General features: G+C 43.4%; 1 protein-coding gene across 1 annotated transcript in view; it reads left to right on the top strand.

Annotated features, from left to right (window-relative positions):
* The window catches only part of CLSTN2 (calsyntenin 2), a 1,304,869-nt gene that overhangs the window by 473,024 nt on the left and 814,120 nt on the right, over window positions 1-17,725 (top strand). The window lies entirely within an intron of this gene.

The following is a 17,725-nucleotide window of genomic DNA, read 5'->3' as shown; positions in this document are numbered from 1 at the left end:
AATTTATAGGTTTGGAGGTGATCAAGAAGCCACTACGGGGAGGGGATTGGGACAAAAAAATTCTCCAGAGGGAGTGTTGGTGGATATTCAAGCTGAGGACCACCAACCCCCTTGGCTTGAACGACCAACTGCATTTTGGCTGCTTCCTGTAACCTCTACGATATCCGTGTCACATGTATCCCAATTGCACATGTAGATCCTCCATGGTCTGGCCAGGAGGCGCATCGCCTTCAAAATAACCGTCACCTGTCCTCGGGATCCGATCTGAGACGACCTGTATATCCGCATACTCGTCTCAGGCGGATATCACCACTGTTTTGCTCATCTCCACCCTCTTGCTATATGTGCTAATTTCAGTCATGATTGCACTGCTAGATTTGAGCAGTGTACATAATAAAATTCATATAATAAGTAGAAAATATATCGCTTATCTTTAATGTCATGGCACTCCGTCTAGCCCTGATAGTTAATCTGTTATAAATGCCCCCTTTAGGTCCCACACAGGGGTGGATGTACATTCCCATCCCCAATATCAGCGCAGGGTTGGTAGTAGGAGTCACCTTGCTTTACCAGTGACTCCTCCCACCTCCGCTGCTCCCATCGGACGGCCGGCGCAGCGCTCTGCTCTGACCACGCCCCCTGATTCAGTGACGCGGCTGTAGCTGCACGTCGTAACGGCCGCCTTCTTCTGCTAGTGCGCATGTGCAATGGGGGGTGGCCGACCGCGTCATGCGATACACAAGCATTCGCGAGCGCGGCGGCCACGCCCCTTAAACAGACGCACGGCCAGCCCCCTCTGCCCATTTAAACTCCAGAGCGCACACTATTTGCGCCAACAGACGCCGGCAGATAGGCGGTACATCAAGCTGCCCTGCCACCCTCCATGGTATAGGCCACACGCGTTCCATGTGACACACAGTAAGTAACATGCATTTAATATGCCAGCTGCTGGAACCATGATTATACCCTGTACCTGAGTGGGCTTTTTTCTCTCTATGTTTTCCCACCTACAGGTACTTGGGCTGACTTGGACTGCACACGTCCACTCAAGCTTGTGTAATCTCTGTTCCTTTCCCCTCCCCTCTGTCTGCCAACATCATACAGCTGACACAGGAGTGGGGTACTTTTTCTCTATCCATGACCCCTGTCCCCTGATGATTTAGGGGGTCGTGTAGCAGTAGAGGAATCGCATCTATCAAAGGTTGTTATATATTCATTAATGAAACGCGTAGGGACCATGAATATATCCCCACATATGTCCTTGGGACTATGAATATATCCCCACATTAGTCCTTAGGGACTCCTTTCCCCTTTACCAACCTTACCATCCTGATAGTCATAGCCCCTTCTTGGCCTCTCTCCCTTCCTTTACAGGGCCATCTAGGGTGCATGTTTCAGGGTCAGGTTCTGGACGGGGCCACCCCTTGCGGGGCCAGGACCTCGTGTTAGGTGGTTAGGGCACAACAGGCCAAGTAGGGCAACAACAGGGTTAGATTTTTCCCTGTGGCCCTCAGCCATCAAGACCTAACCGACTGACGGTCGCAACCAGGTTCAAAGATACCTTCTTTTGAACAGTGGACTACACGGCCGGGGCATCCTTTACCGGTAAGACCTACCCTGTATTTTGTTGCCTATTGGCATACTAGTAGACCTTGGGTACACCGTCCAGGGCCTCTTAATAGTGTATTTGTTTTTTGGTCACCTCCACTTTTGCTCCCATCCTTGGGCGTAAAAAGACCTGACCTATTAGTGACCTTACTATTGTTCGTCATTGTTTATGTGGTTTGTCTGGTAGGGGCTCACCATCTTAGTTTTAATCGTCCTAATAAAAGATAGATTTTAATACGTTACTGCCCCTTTTTCTTACATATTTCGCTTCACAGAGCAGTACACCCAAGAGAGGTGTCTCTGCACCTTCTCTCTCCAGGGACCACCCCCATATCTTTCTCCCTATACACCCAAGCAGTCTGCTAGCATTTTCTGCTGCTCTATGACATTGTCTGCTTACCTTTAAGTCTTCTGAAATAATGACCCCTAAATCCCTTTCCTCAGATACTGAGGTTAGGACTAGAGTTGAGCGGACACCTGGATGTTCGGGTTCGGCAGGTTCGGCCGAACTTGAAAAAAAAGTTCGGGTTCGGGACCCGAACTTGACCCGACCTTGACCCCGAACCCGAAACCCTTTGAAGTCAATGGGGACCCGAAATTTCGGGCACTAAAATGGCTCTAAAATAGTCCTGGAAAGGGCTAGAGGGCTGCAAAAGGCATCGAAATGTGCTTAAGAGCATGGCAACTGTTCTGCAAACAAATGTGGATAGGGAAATGACTTAAAATAACATAAAATACAGAAAAATTAAAAATAACAATCTGGATCTAGGAGTAGGAGGTTGAGGAGGCGGTGGATGTGGCGGTGTAGGTTGACGTGGCGGTGTAGGTGGAAGCGGCGGTGAAGGAGGAATAGGTAGCCAACACTGATTTGTGTTATTTTTTATTTTTAAATTGGGGTATCCCCCAAAATATTGGGACATATAGCAAAATAAAACAAAGAATAAGTGCACTTGAGTACAAGAATGGATGAGGCTGGAATAAATGTCTATTCTGCACAAGGTACAGACAAGTCCTGTGGGATCCATGCCTGGTTCATTTTAATAAACGTAAGCTTGTCCACATTGGCTGCGGCCTGTGATAATTCTCTCTGCCGTGCTTAACACACGTTCACACTATACACTGGCTGCAGGACAGGTCAGCACCTCCATACCCCTGACGAAGCTCAACTGAGCGAAACCCGGGTCGGGTGATTGATCCATTGTATACTGCCTGTATATACTTGTACATTGTGAGTATAATAAAACCATTTTTTACTCCAATTTGCATGACTTCATTATTGGATGCAATTTTGGTGTTCCATAGAAGCCTGGAAAGGAGAGGAGGAGAGGCTTTGACTGGCCTGTTTGCTTCCCCATGTCCGTGATTATCTTGCTGGCTTCGATTTTGGATTTTCTGGGACTTCTGAGGCAGCGCGGTCCAATCAAAAGAAACACTTTCACCTGTGTGAATTGTACCCACTTCACCATTGGGACCTGCAACGCCACTAAGCAACATACTTTTTTGATGCTTATTTATTATTTATAAACAGGCACAGCAGGGGTTTGTATACGCCAAAAATGGTAAAATGTCACCCGACAATTGAAAATAAGATTTTTTTCAATTTAGGGCAGTAAAATTGACTTAGAGGGATGTAAAAGGCAGTAAAATGTGCTTAATAGCATGGCAACTGCTCTGCAAACAAATGTGGATAGGGAAATAACTTAAAATGAAATAAAATAACTAAAATTACAAATTATTAACCTGCAACTCAGAGAAGGAGGTGGATATGGAGGAGGCGGTGAATGTGGTGTTGTAGGTGGAGGCAGCAATGGAGGAGGAGGTAGCCAACAATGTTTTTTTTTATTTTTTATTGAGGTAGGTAGCCCCCAAAATATTGGGACAAATAAAAAAAAAGAAAACAAAGAATCATTGCACTTGACTTGAGTACAAGAATGTATGTTTGATGGTGGTATAAATGTCTATTCTGCACAAGGTACAGACAAGTCTTGTGGGATCCAAGCCTGGTTCATTTTAATGAACGTGAGCTTGTCCACGTTGGCTGTGGACAGGCGGCTGCGTCTGTCTGTAATGACGCCTCCTGCCGTGCTAAATACACGTTCAGAGAGTACACTGGCTGCAGGGCAGGCCAGCATCTCCAAGGCATACAGGGCAAGCTCTGGCCATGTAGACAATTTGGAGAACCAGAAGTTAAATGGGGCAGAACCATCAGTCAGTACATGTAGTCCTGTGCACAGGTACTGTTCCACCATGTTGTTCAAATGCTGCCTCCTGCTAACACGCTCCATATCAGCAGTTGGGGCCAGTTGTTGCGGCGAGGTGACAAAGCTTTTCCACATGTCGGCCTTGCTAACCTCTTCCTCCTCCCCTGCCTTCGCCTTGTGCTTCCACTTGTCCCCCAGCGTCAGTCGGGAATGCTCTCAGGAGCGCGTCTACCAGCGTGCGCCTGTAGTCGCGAATCTTCCGATCACGCTCCAGTGAGGGAATTAAGGACGGCACATTGTCTTTGTAATGGGGATCCAGCAGGGTGGCCACCCAGTAGTCAGCACACGTTAAAATGTGGGCAACTCTGCAGTCGTTGCGCAGGCACTGCAGCATGTAGTCGCTCATGTGTGCCAGGCTGCCCAGAGGTAAGGACAAGCTGTCCTCTGTGGGAGGCGTATCGTCTGCGTCCTCTGTATCCCCCTAGCACCAGTGATGGGCACGAGCTGCGTTGGATGCCACCCCGCTGTGAACATGCTTCATCCTCATCCTACTCCTCCTCCTCATCCTCCTCATCCTCCAGTAGTGGGCCCTGGCTGGCCAAATTTGTACCTGGCCTCTGCTGTTGCAAAAATCCTCTTTCTGAGCCGCTTCTAAAAGACTGGCCTGAAAGTGTTAGAGATGACCCCTCCTCCTCCTCCTTGTCCTGGGCCACATCCTCTTTCATCATTGCCCTAAGTGTTTTCTCAAGGAGACATAGAAGTGGTATTGTAAAGCCGATAACGTCGTCATCGCCACTGGCCATGTTGGTGGAGTACTCGAAACAGCGCAACAGGGCACACAGGTCTGGCATGGAGGCCCAGTCATTGGTGGTGAAGTGGTGCTGTTCCACAGTGCGATGCACCCATGCGTGCTGCAGTTGAAACTCCACTATGGCCTGCTGCTGTTCAGTCTCTCCAGCATGTGCAAGGTGGAGTTCCACCTAGTGGGCACGTCGCATATGAGGCGGTGAGTTACGCTGTATAGCAGACAGCCGAGCGGCGGCAGGATGAGAACGGCGGAAGCGCGCACAGACTGCCCACACTTTATGCAGCAGCTCAGACATGTCGGGGTGGTTGTGAATGAATTTCTGCACCACCAAATTCAGCACATGCGCAAGACAAGGGATGTGCGTGAAACCGGCTAGTCCCATTATCGCACACCACCAGGCCGGGCTTGAGGCTCACTGGCAGCAACCACTCGTAGGTCTGTTGTTCTATACCCCGTCACAACTCCTGCGCGGTGTGGGGCCTGTCAAACACATTAGTTTCAGAACGGCCTGCTGACGTTTACCCCTGGCTGTGCTGAAGTTGGTGGTGAAGGTCTGTCGCTGACCAGATGAGGAGTTGGTAGAAGAGGAGGAGGAAGCCGAGTAGGAAGAGGAGGCAACAGGAGGCAAAGAATGATTCCCTGCGATCCTTGGCGGCGGAAGGACGTGCGCCAAACAGCTCTCCACCTGGGGCCCAGCCGCCACTACATTTACCCAGTGTGCAGTTAGGGAGATATAGCGTCCCTGGCCGTGGTTACTGGTCCACGTATCTATGGTTAGGTGGACCTTGCCACAGATGGTGTTGTGCAGTGCACACTTGATTTTATCTGATACTTGGTTGTGCAGGGAGGGCACGGCTCTCCTGGAGAAGTAGTGGCGGCTGGGAACGACGTACTGTGGGACAGCAAGCGACATGAGCTGTTTGATGCTGTCCGTCTCCACCAGCCTGAATGACAGCATTTCAAAGGCCAGCAGTTTAGAAATGCTGGCATTCAGGGCCAGGGATCGAGGGTGGCTAGGTGGCTATCTTTCTCTCAAATGTTTGTGAGATGGAGAGCTGAACGCTTCCATGTGACATGGTGGAGATGCTTGGTGACGGAGGTGGTGTTGTTGGTGGCACATCCTCTGTTTGCTGGGCGACAGGTGCCAACGTTCCTCCAGAGGCCGAGGAAGAGGCCTAGGCAGCAGCAGAAGAGGGAGCAGGAGGGGCCTGAGCCCTTTCTTGGTTTTGAAGGTGCTTACTCCACTGCAGCCGTGTCTCGCATGTAGATGCCTGGTCATGCAGGTTGTGCTAAGGTTCAGAACGTTAATGCCTCGCTTCAGGCTCTGATGGCACAGCGTGCAAACCACTTGGGTCTTGTCGTCAGCACATTGTGTGAAGAAGTGCCATGCCAGGGAACTCCTTGAAGCTGCCTTTGGTGTGCTCGGTCCCTGGTGACGGTGGCCAGTAGCAGGTGAACTGTTTTGGCGACGGCTGCTCTGCTTTTGCACCCTGCTCCCGCTTTTGCTACGCTGTTGGCTCGGTCTCACCACTGGCTCTTCCTCCGAACTCTGTTTATCAGTGGCACGACCTTCATTCCATGTGGGGTCTAGGACCTCATTGTCCTCTGCATCGTCTTTTACCCAGTCTTCCTCCCTGACCTCCTTTTCGGTCTGCACACTGCAGAAAGACACAGCAGTTGGCACCTATGTTTCGTCATCATCAGAGACGTGCTGAGGTTGTATTCCCATGTCCTCATCAGGAAACATAAGTGGTTGTGCGTCAATGCATTCTATGTCTTCCACCCCTGGGGAAGGGCTAGGTGGATGCCCTTGGGAAACCCTGCCAGCAGAGTCTTCAAACAGCATAAGAGAATGCTGCATGACTTGAGGCTCAGTCAGGTTCCCCGATATGCACGGGGGTGATGTGACAGACTGATGGGCATTGGTTTCAGGCGTCACCTGTGCGCTTTCTGCAGAAGACTGGGTGGAAGATAATGTGAACGTGCTGGATCCACTGTCAGCCACCCAATTGACTAGCGCCTGTACTTGCTCAGGCCTTACCATCCTTAGAACGGCATTATGCCCAACCAAATATCGCTGTAGATTCTGGCGGCTACTGGGACATGAGGTAGTAGGTTCAGTAGGACGTGTAGCTGTGGCAGAACGGCCACATCCTCTCCCTGCAACAGAGGCTCCACCAGCACCACCACGACGACAATGACCGCATCCCTTATTAGATGTTTTCCTCATAGTTAGCGTTTACAAAGCAAAGTAAAAAGTGGCTAAGTCTGTTTAAAATAATTAACCGCCAATAAAAACTCTATATGACAGCGGTATTTGTGGCCTAAATGTGACTCTCACTTATGCATGTCTTATCCCAGATGTGAAGTATATCAGAGGCTTTTTTCACCCCAGTATGCCAAAAAGCCGTATTTCTGTCCTAAATGTGACAGTCACTTATGCTGGTCTAATCCCAGATGTGCAGTATATTAGAGGGTTTTTTCACCCTAACCAAAAAGCTGTATTTCTGTCCTAAATGTGACAGTCACTTATGCTTGTCTAATCCCAGATGTGCTGTATATTAGAGGGTTTTTTCACCCTAACCAAAAAGCTGTATTTCTGTCCTAAATGTGACAGTCACTTATGCTTGTCTAATCCCAGATGTGCAGTATATCAGAGGCTTTTTTCATCCCAGTATGCCAAAGCTGTATTTCTGGACTTGCAGACATAAAATGGCTGCCGATTATGTATTGATATTGACTAACTGAAGAAAAAAAAGTTCGTTTTCAGCAGTAGTTGGCTCAGGGCAGGCTTAAAAAAATTGTGCACTGCACCCACAAAACACTTTTGCTGTAGCTCGCTGAGTACAAAAAACAGTTCTTGATAAGATTTATCCCTGATCTCTCCCTCACAGCAGCTGCAGCCTCTCCCTACACTAATCCGAGCAGAGTGACGGGCGGCGCTACGTGACTCCAGCTTAAATAGAGGCTGGGTCACATGCTGCAGTTGGCCAATCACAGCCATGCCAATAGTAGGCATGGCTGTGATGGCCTTTTGGGGCAAGTAGTATGACGCTTGTTGATTGGCTGCTGTGCAGCCTTTCAAAAAGCGCCATAAAAATCGCCGAACACCGAACCCAAACTTTTACGTAAATGTTCGGGTTAGGGTGCCAAAAACCCTAAAGTCCGGTACGAACCCGAACTTTACAATTCGGGTACGCTCAACTCTAGTTAGGACTGTATCACTGATTTTATATTCTGCTCTTGGGGTTTTAAGCCCCAGGTGCATTATCAGGCACTTATCAACATAAAATTTAGTTGCCAGATTTTTGACCATTCCTCTAGTTTTCCTAAATCCTTTTCCATTTGGTGTATCCCTCCAGGAACATCAACCCTGTTACAAATCTTTGTGTCATCAGCAAAAAAGACACACCTTACCATCGAGGCCTTCTGCAATTTCGCTGATAAAGATATTAAACAATATGGGTCCCAGAACAGATCCCTGAGGTACCCCACTGGTAACAAGACCATGGTCTGAATATACTCCATTGACTACAACCCTCTGTTGTCTGTCCCTCAGCCACTGCTTAATCCATTCAACAATATGGGAGTCCACGCACAAAGACTGCAATTTATTGATAAGCCTTCTATGTGGGACAGTTTTAAAAGCCTTACTAAAGTCCAGAGAAGAGATGTCTACTGCACCTCCGCCATCTATTATTTATAGTCACCCAATCAAAAAAATCAATAAGATTAGTTTGACATGATCTCCCTGAAGTAAACCCATGCTGTTTTTCATCTTTTAATACATGGAATTTTAGATGTTTCACAATCCTCTCCTTAAGTATGGTTTCCATTAATTTTCTCACTATTGATGTCAGGCTTACTTGCCTATAGTTATACCTTTCTTGTGAATGGGTACATTTGCTAATTTCCAATCTTCTAGGACTAAAAGTTCATCGAAGCGGAGGCGAAACCCGGGTCAGGCGTTTCATGAGAGGACGTGCAAATTTTATATGCGTGTTGTTTTATGGATCTTGTGAGTACAATAAATCACGTTATTTAAAGTGAGTTGGCAGTATTTCACTATGTTGGGCCGTCTCTTCTTTGACTTTAAGGAGATTTGAGCATCGACCTTAGTGGGAACCAAAACTTAGGAATCACATTGATAGATGAGATACCTTGTGTCTCCCTCAGTGTGAACTGCACTGAAGTTGAAGCAGCGCGGTTTTCTTTATTATATACATTAATAATCTGGAGGCACAGAACAATTCTTCTTCTTTTGGAGATCTGTATGGTATAAGGGCTTGTCTGGATGCCAGAAAGGTGATGGGGCCTTAGTGCCACAGGGATGATAAGTCTATATGTTCAGCTTTCACAACCTCGTAATTAAATATCTCTTCTGTATGAGCATGTATACAGGGGTGGCTGTCAACCACTAGCTAGTGGTGAGAAAAGCTGAACTCCTGTAGTCATAAGATTATGGGCAGCACTTATCTAAAACATAAGGTGAGGTGAGATGAGAAACTGTATATTTATTCTCCCTGAATAGGAAGTCCTAATTTGCAGTGTTTTTCTCAGGAGCAACTGGGAGAATTTTAAATACCCCATAACAGATCTCAGCAAAAGTAGACTTTCATTTTGTCTTCTTGGAAGGATAATATTTATGACTTTACCAATAAGCAAAACATTGCATTTTTTTAAAATTTGATAGTCTGACTACTCAATGAGGTCAGGTTAAAATGTCAGCCAAATTATTTGACCAAATATGATACCTCGCCCTACTGCCAGACTTATCAGATTTAAAGAACTGCAGCCAAGAACTGTTGTATTTCTTACTCTGCACAGACTGCTGAGTTCAGCATGTTATTGACAAATTAAAATGATATATACAGCACTTTCTTTAAAAAGAAGATATGGAAAGGCAATAATACTCCAAGCTAACAGGAGTAAGGATACATACAATGCAAAACGGGTTACAAATGAACAATGACTGCGCAACAAACTCCCAGATATGTGCATTATACATATATTCTTTTTACTAGATCTCTTTGGAATACTACAAAAAGAACTCCATTGCAAAAAGAGTTATAAGCCGGCCTTAGTATTGTCTGTACCATATCGACAATGTTTTTGCTACATTGTATTTTTTTTTTTAACAAAACATTTTATTTTCAAAATAAAATGCAATGGTCCAATCTTTTTTGCTTTCTTGTCTTAGGAGCTGGAAGATAACACTTCTTATGAGACATTAAATCTACAAGAGAGTAAAAATAAGGCTTTTTCATCAGACTTAGAAGGGAATTCACAATCTTGAGCTTTAGACTCGTAACAATTTAAAATACTGTAATAATGAAAGTGGTGGAGATTAACATAAAATATGCTAACTGGATTTGTATACTGTTTTATAGCAGCAATAACTTGTAAAACAAACTGGCTTTTGAAATATACTTTTAAAGCTTTTTCCAGAGGACAGGCATTATTGTATTAGGACACAAATAAACCCAGAGAATAGATTGTAGCCGCCATTATTACTGCTAATAAAGAACATAATTAAATATTGTTTATCTGATGATAACAAGTTACTTATAGTCTAGCTCTTCTTATAAAAGAATTTCATTAAAAAGCAATACTTAGTTGCCTGAAGTGAGGAATGTTATCAGCCCTCTAGGCCTGGCGGATTTTAACTTTATAAGACTTGGGAGTTTGAAAACAACTTGTCTAATGTTATACTTGTATTCAAAGGCTATTTAACAAAATAAGACGGAAACAACATATCATCTCAAATGTGGACTACAATGTCTTGTATTATGGAGTACATAATTCTGTATTACATTCATTTAGAGTTTATAAGACTTGTTCACCTGCAGAACAGCATTTCTAGAACCAACACTGGTGTCCAATTTCCAGAAAGAGCAGCGCTGTTTCTGGAAAAAGGCAAACTGTAATCTCTTGCATGCCTTTGAAAGAGTTTGTTCATCTTCTGGTAAATCTTCTAGAAAAATATATATTGACTTTTCATAGAGAAAAATCAATAAACATCAATATAGTACATCATCGTATATTGTTTCAAATTTCCTCAGTTTTAGCTGGACAGAGTTGAGAAGATTCCTTGTGCTGCTTGACAACACTGACCTTCTAATGTGACCTAGACCTTGTTGTAAAATGCACACTCTTGCACATTTTGGTGCAATTTAGTGTATCTAGGTTTAAAAAAATTCACTGCACCTAGCTTACCAAGGGAGCATGACTTCACGTGAAAGTGGAGCTGCTTAGCAGGGAAGGTAGGGTGGTGTGAGATGTAATGTTTTGCCCTACAATCTTGCAGAAATTTTAGCACAAAAATGTCTTCAAAGTAAGCCAATAGGGGATATAAAGTTAAACTAAATTTTCTATCCCTGCACCAAATCTATCATCCAGGGCCATTGTGATAAATTTGGAGCATCTCTAGTGCTGTCTAAAGAATTAGAAAATTTGTCTGTTATTCCTGCACAGGATTATGTAGCCAGACTCTAGACCAGGACTATCAATCACATTGCAGCAGTCCCTATAAGAGAAAGTTGCCATTTAATAATAAAGAGACTGAAGCACTTAGCAGAGCGCTGTGCCCCTTTCAGCTCAGCTTGTGTCTTGGAGAGCAGGGTTAGGCTGAGTATAGACCCTTAGGGGTACACTTATGAATTAAGTGTATCTCTGGCACTCAAATCTGCACCAGCTAGGGGCTGGCATAGACTTGAGCTACAACTTTACACCCGTTTCTGGCACAAGTTATAGTAAATCTGGCAGGAGAAGGACACCTCACACCGCCCTGCTAAGACCCACACCCTTTCTTACCATTTTAAAAAAGTGTCGAGAAGCTTAAACAGTTTTGAATAAGTAAAAGCATTTATAAAAAAAAAACTTACATTTCTGAGTCTGTGCACTGCTTGATCCACTCTTCTAGGAAAGTGAAGCAAAGCTAATAAAAAAAATAGGCAGCGTTCAGTTGAGTTCCTTTATCCTATCGTTTTCGGTGTCGTTGATCGGTGGGGTCTCACCACCTGGACTCCCATGAATCAAAATTTGACACGTTACTATGACAAAATATTTTTGAATTGATAGGTACCCATTAAACTGTTAACAATAAAGGAAACCCATCAGTGTTCAGTACAAGCAGTTTTATTGGCTTCTACCTACAAACACATACGGGATTAGCGATGGTCCCAAGCAGGCTGCCCCATTAGCAATTGCTATGACTATTGCACTTATGTTTTATCACTATAGGCATTTTTGGCATATTGATTACCTTAGCAATTTAACCCTGTTCATTCCCCAGAGCAGGAATTTTCCATTCCCCATCGTTGCTCATTTACGGTATCTATGGTCATAATTGAATATACTGATTGAGCATGTTTACGCTAAGGATATGTTCACATTATGGATTTTGAAAACATGCAGAAAAAGATCCAGGCTAATTTCAGTGCGGTTTTGGCGCATTTTTTTCAGCTTCCTATTCATTTCAATAGGAGAATCAGTGCGGATCCTGCTCCAAGATAAAGAATGCTAAGTTCTGCCTCCCATTGAAATGAATGGGAGGCTTTTAAGAGACAGATTCTGCATGGAAAAAACATGAAAAACAGCTTCAAAAAATGTTGTGTGAATGGACCCCAACAGTATTTTTGCTACTGTCCACTGTGCAAATTTTTAAGAATTAGTTAACTGAGTGAAAAAATGACTGTGTAATGGATATTATTACAATTGTAATGGTTCCATTAAGGCCTCATTCACCATATTTTGTGTCCATATCAGATTCACATTTTTTGTGGATCACACAAAAAACTGTTTATTTCTGTAGGAATAATGCGGAAAGCACACAGATGTCATCCATGTACTATGTGCATCAATGCGGATGTTTTGCAGACAAGAAGAGGCATCTTTATAATGAGGTCCACAAAAAGTGTGGGATACACACGGACTACATGGGTATTTTTTGCAGATCTGAAATTCGATGACCGCAAAACTGATACGGTCATGTGAATGTAGTCTTACACCTATTAGAATCGAATCATAGCTCTTTCTCTCGGGTACACTTTTCATAAGATACACACTTATGATCCACCCCCACCTTCATCTCTAATATTTACCGTATTGTCCTCTCACTCTCTCTCTTTTCTTCATTGGATCATGGTACTGAGCCTTACCATAAATAACCCGCTATGATGAGATATTGATAAGCCAATAACCCCCCTCCCTCTGCTCCCAGTCTTACCTCCATCTTCTCCTGCCTCTACATTTTGAAAAAGGTTACTGTAGTTCAGCTAATGGTTAAATTGTAAATTTATAGCATTGTTCATTTATGACTGCATTCTAGTCCTTATTCATCTATGTGCTCTTGTTTATTAAGTATGAAAGGCTATATACTACTAGCCTTTGTCCTACGATGTCTTGATGCCATCAGCCTTAATGCCCATGCCTGTATCTTATTTCTGCACTTAAATTTACTAACCTCTTTACTGTTTATTTTGTTGCTCTATATACTTAAAATGATAATAAAAATAATATTGAAAAGAAGAGAATCATAGCTCCAGCAATTCCATATAACTATCCCAGCGATCATTTTGTATACAAAATCGAAAATGACATGTTTAGTCAATTTTTGGCTTGTTACAACAATCTCATCACGTAAAAAGAAATTTGATGGGAAAGAATGGTTGAAGGGGTTGTGCTAAGTATGAAAGTTATCACCTGTCCACAGGTTTGGAGATAATAACTGATTGGTGGAGGTCTGACTGCTGGAACCTCCACCATTCCAGAGAATGGGGGTGTCTTGTTCCTGTCCTGAAGGAGTGGCAGGCCGAGAATGCGCCCGGTCACTCCAATCATTTAGTGGACTGTTTAAGACAGCCGAGTACAGTGCTATGCTATTTTCCATAGGGAATGAATGAAGTGACAGAACTCATGCTTGGCCTGCAGCCAATGGGACCCCCAGTCTCAGGATTGATAAGGGAATAACTTTCATACTTGGCACAACCGCTTTAATGGGACTCTACTCGCTCTCACAGAAACAACCTAGATGTACCACTCATAATACTGATTATTGGAATAACTTTTTTTAATATTCTTTAGCCAGCATTTTTGTGGTCTATATGAGAAATCTCTCAACATCGTGCTGCACCTATTATACTTTATCACTCTTAGGGTCGGCAGAAATCAAAGATAGAAATGTGCAGGTTTTCAGTTCTGTACATTACCAGGATCACATGTTGCTGCTGAGAGATAATGGAGTTTTCAGAACTCTCAATAGAAAAGATATTATTTTGCCCCAGCTACAATAATTTAAGAAGCCATCAGTAATATGTTCCTGCATATTTTTCTCTTTGATGATCCATTCTTGCTGTTTTCTAAAAGCCTTATCAGGGTGATTGTGCCAGTGACGGCAAGGAGCTTTGTGATAGAATGCATGAAGCATTGTGTGACAATGGCTTTCCAGCGGCAGAAATCTCCTCTGTATGAGTAGGATTAGCCTCGGTATAGTCATAACGCCATCAAATGTAAAACCTTTTTATTCTAAAAGTAAATTTAATGTGTGTTTAGTCACACTTCTGCAAACCCAAATCCCTATCCCAGTGAGTGGCAAATGAATAAAGATATGGAGGTTGTCAAAGGGATTGGAGGAGGAAATCTCTACTTTAAGGAATGTAGAATCTGGTTTTCTTATACACATATATCAGTAATCTTTTATTGAACTGGAAACATATTAGGTTTTATTTTGTCAAATTGGATTATAAAACAGAGTACTGGACCTGACTCAGCATATTACTTTTAGGCTGAGTTCGCATCAAGGTTTAGCTTTCCGTTCTTCTGATCCAAAAAATTATCCTTTATTGTTAGCATCAGTTTGAACTAAAAATAACTGATCCGTTTTTTTTAGTTTGCATCAGTTTGTGTCATGCATGTAGGATTTTTCTCCCGTTATAAATAACTGATCTCTGGCTGAAGTGACACAAACTGGTGCAAACTCATCATAATGGAGGCTCAAAGTACTATATCTGTTTTTTCTTTATTTTTCTGTTCTGACGGTTAAGAACAATGGAAAGCTAAAGCTAGTTTCACACTAGTGTTTACAGATTCAACAGGCTGATCTGTTGCTGCCGGATGCGCCTGGAATGCTGTCCGGCCCTGTTAGCTATAATGGGGTCCAGTGGAGATCTGGCCGAAACCTGGCAAATATGCAGAGAATCGGCCAGACAAATACCGGGGTCCACAGCGCTTTGTATCCTGCCAATTCTTCCATTCTATGCCAGAACAACCTGCTGGAAAGCTGTGCCAGCAGTGTAAATAGTGAGGTGATCTTGCTGTTACCAGAAGTGTGAAAATGAAGCAGAATTTATGTATAATCTATCAAGAAATTGAAACATCATGGTACTATAGTACCCACGTAATCATGAGGTGCATAAACTGTATAAGTACTATGGGAGAGATTTGGGAACATGACTAAAAGAAAAACTGCCTTCATTGCTCATAGTAACCAATCACAGAACAGCTTTCATTTCTTATAATGCCCTTTAAAAGTGAAAGGTCTGCTATGATTAGCTGCCGTGGTCTGCAAAGACAATTTTCCTTTTTAGACAGTTTTAACAAATGTATATTTTCGGTTCAGTAAGTGACATGATACTCTGTTCTGTCCTGTGGAGTCTGTGTGGACCCAACAACTGTACCGCACACTAGACAGAAGTCTGTACAATTTATAAAATCAGAGGATGTGGTGAAATATAGAAAGGAATAGAGCAAAAAATATGGACTAACAAATACAACACGCAATAGTTGCCAGTAGTCATAGAAACATAGAATGTGTCGGCAGATAAGAACCATTTGGCCCATCTAGTCTGCCTAATATACTGAGTACTATGGATAGCCCCTGGCCCTATCTTATATGAAGGATGGTCTTATGCCTATCCCATGCATGCTTAAACTCCTTCACTGTATTTGCAGCTACCACTTCTGCAGGAAGGCTATTCCATGCATCCACTACTCTCTCAGTAAAGTAATACTTCCTGATATTACTTTTAAACCTTTGCCCCTCTAATTTAAAACTATGTCCTCTTGTAGCAGTTTTTCTTCTTTTAAATATTCTCTCCTCCTTTACCTTGTTGATTCCCTTTATGTATTTAAAAGTTTCTATCATATCCCCTCCGTCTCGTCTTTCTTCCAAGCTATACAATGTTAAGGTCCTTTAATCTTTCCTGGTAAGTTTTATCCTGCAATCCATGTACTAGTTTAGTAGCTCTTCTCTGAACTCTCTCCAAAGTATCAATATCCTTCTGGAGATATGGTCTCCAGTACTGAGCACAATACTCCAAATGAGGTCTCACTAGTGCTCTGTAGAGCGGCATGAGCACCTCCATCTTTCTACTGGTAATTCCTCTCCCTATACACCCAAGCATTCTGCTAGCATTTCCTGCTGCTCTATGACATTGTCTGCCTACCTTTAAGTCTTCTGAAATAATGACCCCTAAATCCCTTTCCTCAGATACTGAGGTTAGGACTGTATCACTGATTTTATATTCTGCTCTTGGGTTTTTACGCCCCAGGTGCATTATCTTGCACTTATCAACATTAAATTTTAGTTGCCAGATTTTTGACCATTCCTCTAGTTTTCCTAAATCCTTTTCCATTTGGTGTATCCCTCCAGGAACATCAACCCTGTTACAAATCTTTGTGTCATCAGCAAAAAGACACACCTTACCATCGAGGCCTTCTGCAATTTCGCTGATAAAGATATTAAACAATATGGGTCCCAGAACAGATCTCTGAGGTACCCCACTTTTAGCAAGACCATGGTCTGAATATACTCCATTGACTACAACCCTCTGTTGTCTGTCCCTCAGCCACTGCCTGATCCATTCAACAATCTATCAAGTCCCAAATCCATTAAACAATCTATCAAGTCCCAAATCCATTCAATAATCTATCAAGTCCCAAGTTTGAAGGGACTGTTCCTAATTTTCAGAGACAGTTCCCGCAAATTTGGGCTGTATTGGGCTGAAAATTGTCAGGGTTATGTTTTGGAATACTTCCTGGAGGGGGTCTTAAATGCCCCAAATTTTCCAAGAAGAATGCTGGTAAGTATGACTATTATACACATATCACAAAATTGATGAAAATAACATGTTAACAAGCATGGGTGAACATGTCCGGAGACACCCTGCTGATTACAGCTTGAGAAGATGCAGATGTACTAATGAGAGCAACAGTGGCCCACATTAAGGGGGAAAAAGTGATTAACTTTATGCTGCACCACCAGTACAATAATCACAGCACAGCCCAGGCCTGGAACGGAGTCAAGGCTGCCAGAGAAGAGTCAATGTTATAATCAGCAGGTGGGTGATGAGCGCTCACAGGAAACCAAGACTCATCTCAGGCTATAACTCTTTGGGCTGCAATGGTTGTGCTTCTGGTTCTCAGCAACCACTTCATGAGTGGCACAGTGCTTAAATTAGTACATCCCTATAATCACATGTTTTATCCTTAAATGGGGTTGTCCCACTTCAGCAAGTGGCATTTATCATGTAGATAAAGTTAATACAAGGCACTTACTAATGTATTGTGATTATCCATATTGTCTCCTTTGCTGGCTGGATTCATGTTTCCATTGCATTCTTGTTTCTATGAGCTATGGACACTGCTGCAGCATAGAAACAAGATGCCCAGTACAGGAGCTGCTGTGCATGTGTGTGTGTATGTTTGACAGGTTTCCTTTAACCCCTTAAAACAATACCACTTATATGTATGTCATTATGTGTAAGGGGTTGTATGGAGCAGGCTGCTGCGCTGAGCCTGATCAGCAATAAAGCCAAACCTGGTCATTGAACTCCTCAGATGCCATAGTCAAAAGCTATCTGTGGTGTTAGACAGAGGGAAGGGGCTCCGATCAGAGCACTGCAGCAAAATTGCGGGACTCCAATTGGTTACCATGACAACCCTTGGGCATTCTGAAGGTTCTCAGGGCTGTCATGGTTAGCTGCAGTAAAGCTATGCATGGGGCACAGCTCAATAGGCAGAGTGTCAGAATCTTCTAGTCAAAAACTGTGGTCTATGGGAGAAGTGATCAGAAGATTGCATGTTTCAACCCCCTAAGGGGATTTAAAGT

The sequence above is a fragment of the Bufo bufo genome, chromosome 4, assembly GCF_905171765.1.
Source record: "Bufo bufo chromosome 4, aBufBuf1.1, whole genome shotgun sequence".
NCBI classification, from domain to species: domain Eukaryota; kingdom Metazoa; phylum Chordata; class Amphibia; order Anura; family Bufonidae; genus Bufo; species Bufo bufo.
The sequence above is the reverse complement of the archived record's forward strand: the minus strand, read 5'-3'. Positions and strand labels throughout refer to the sequence as shown.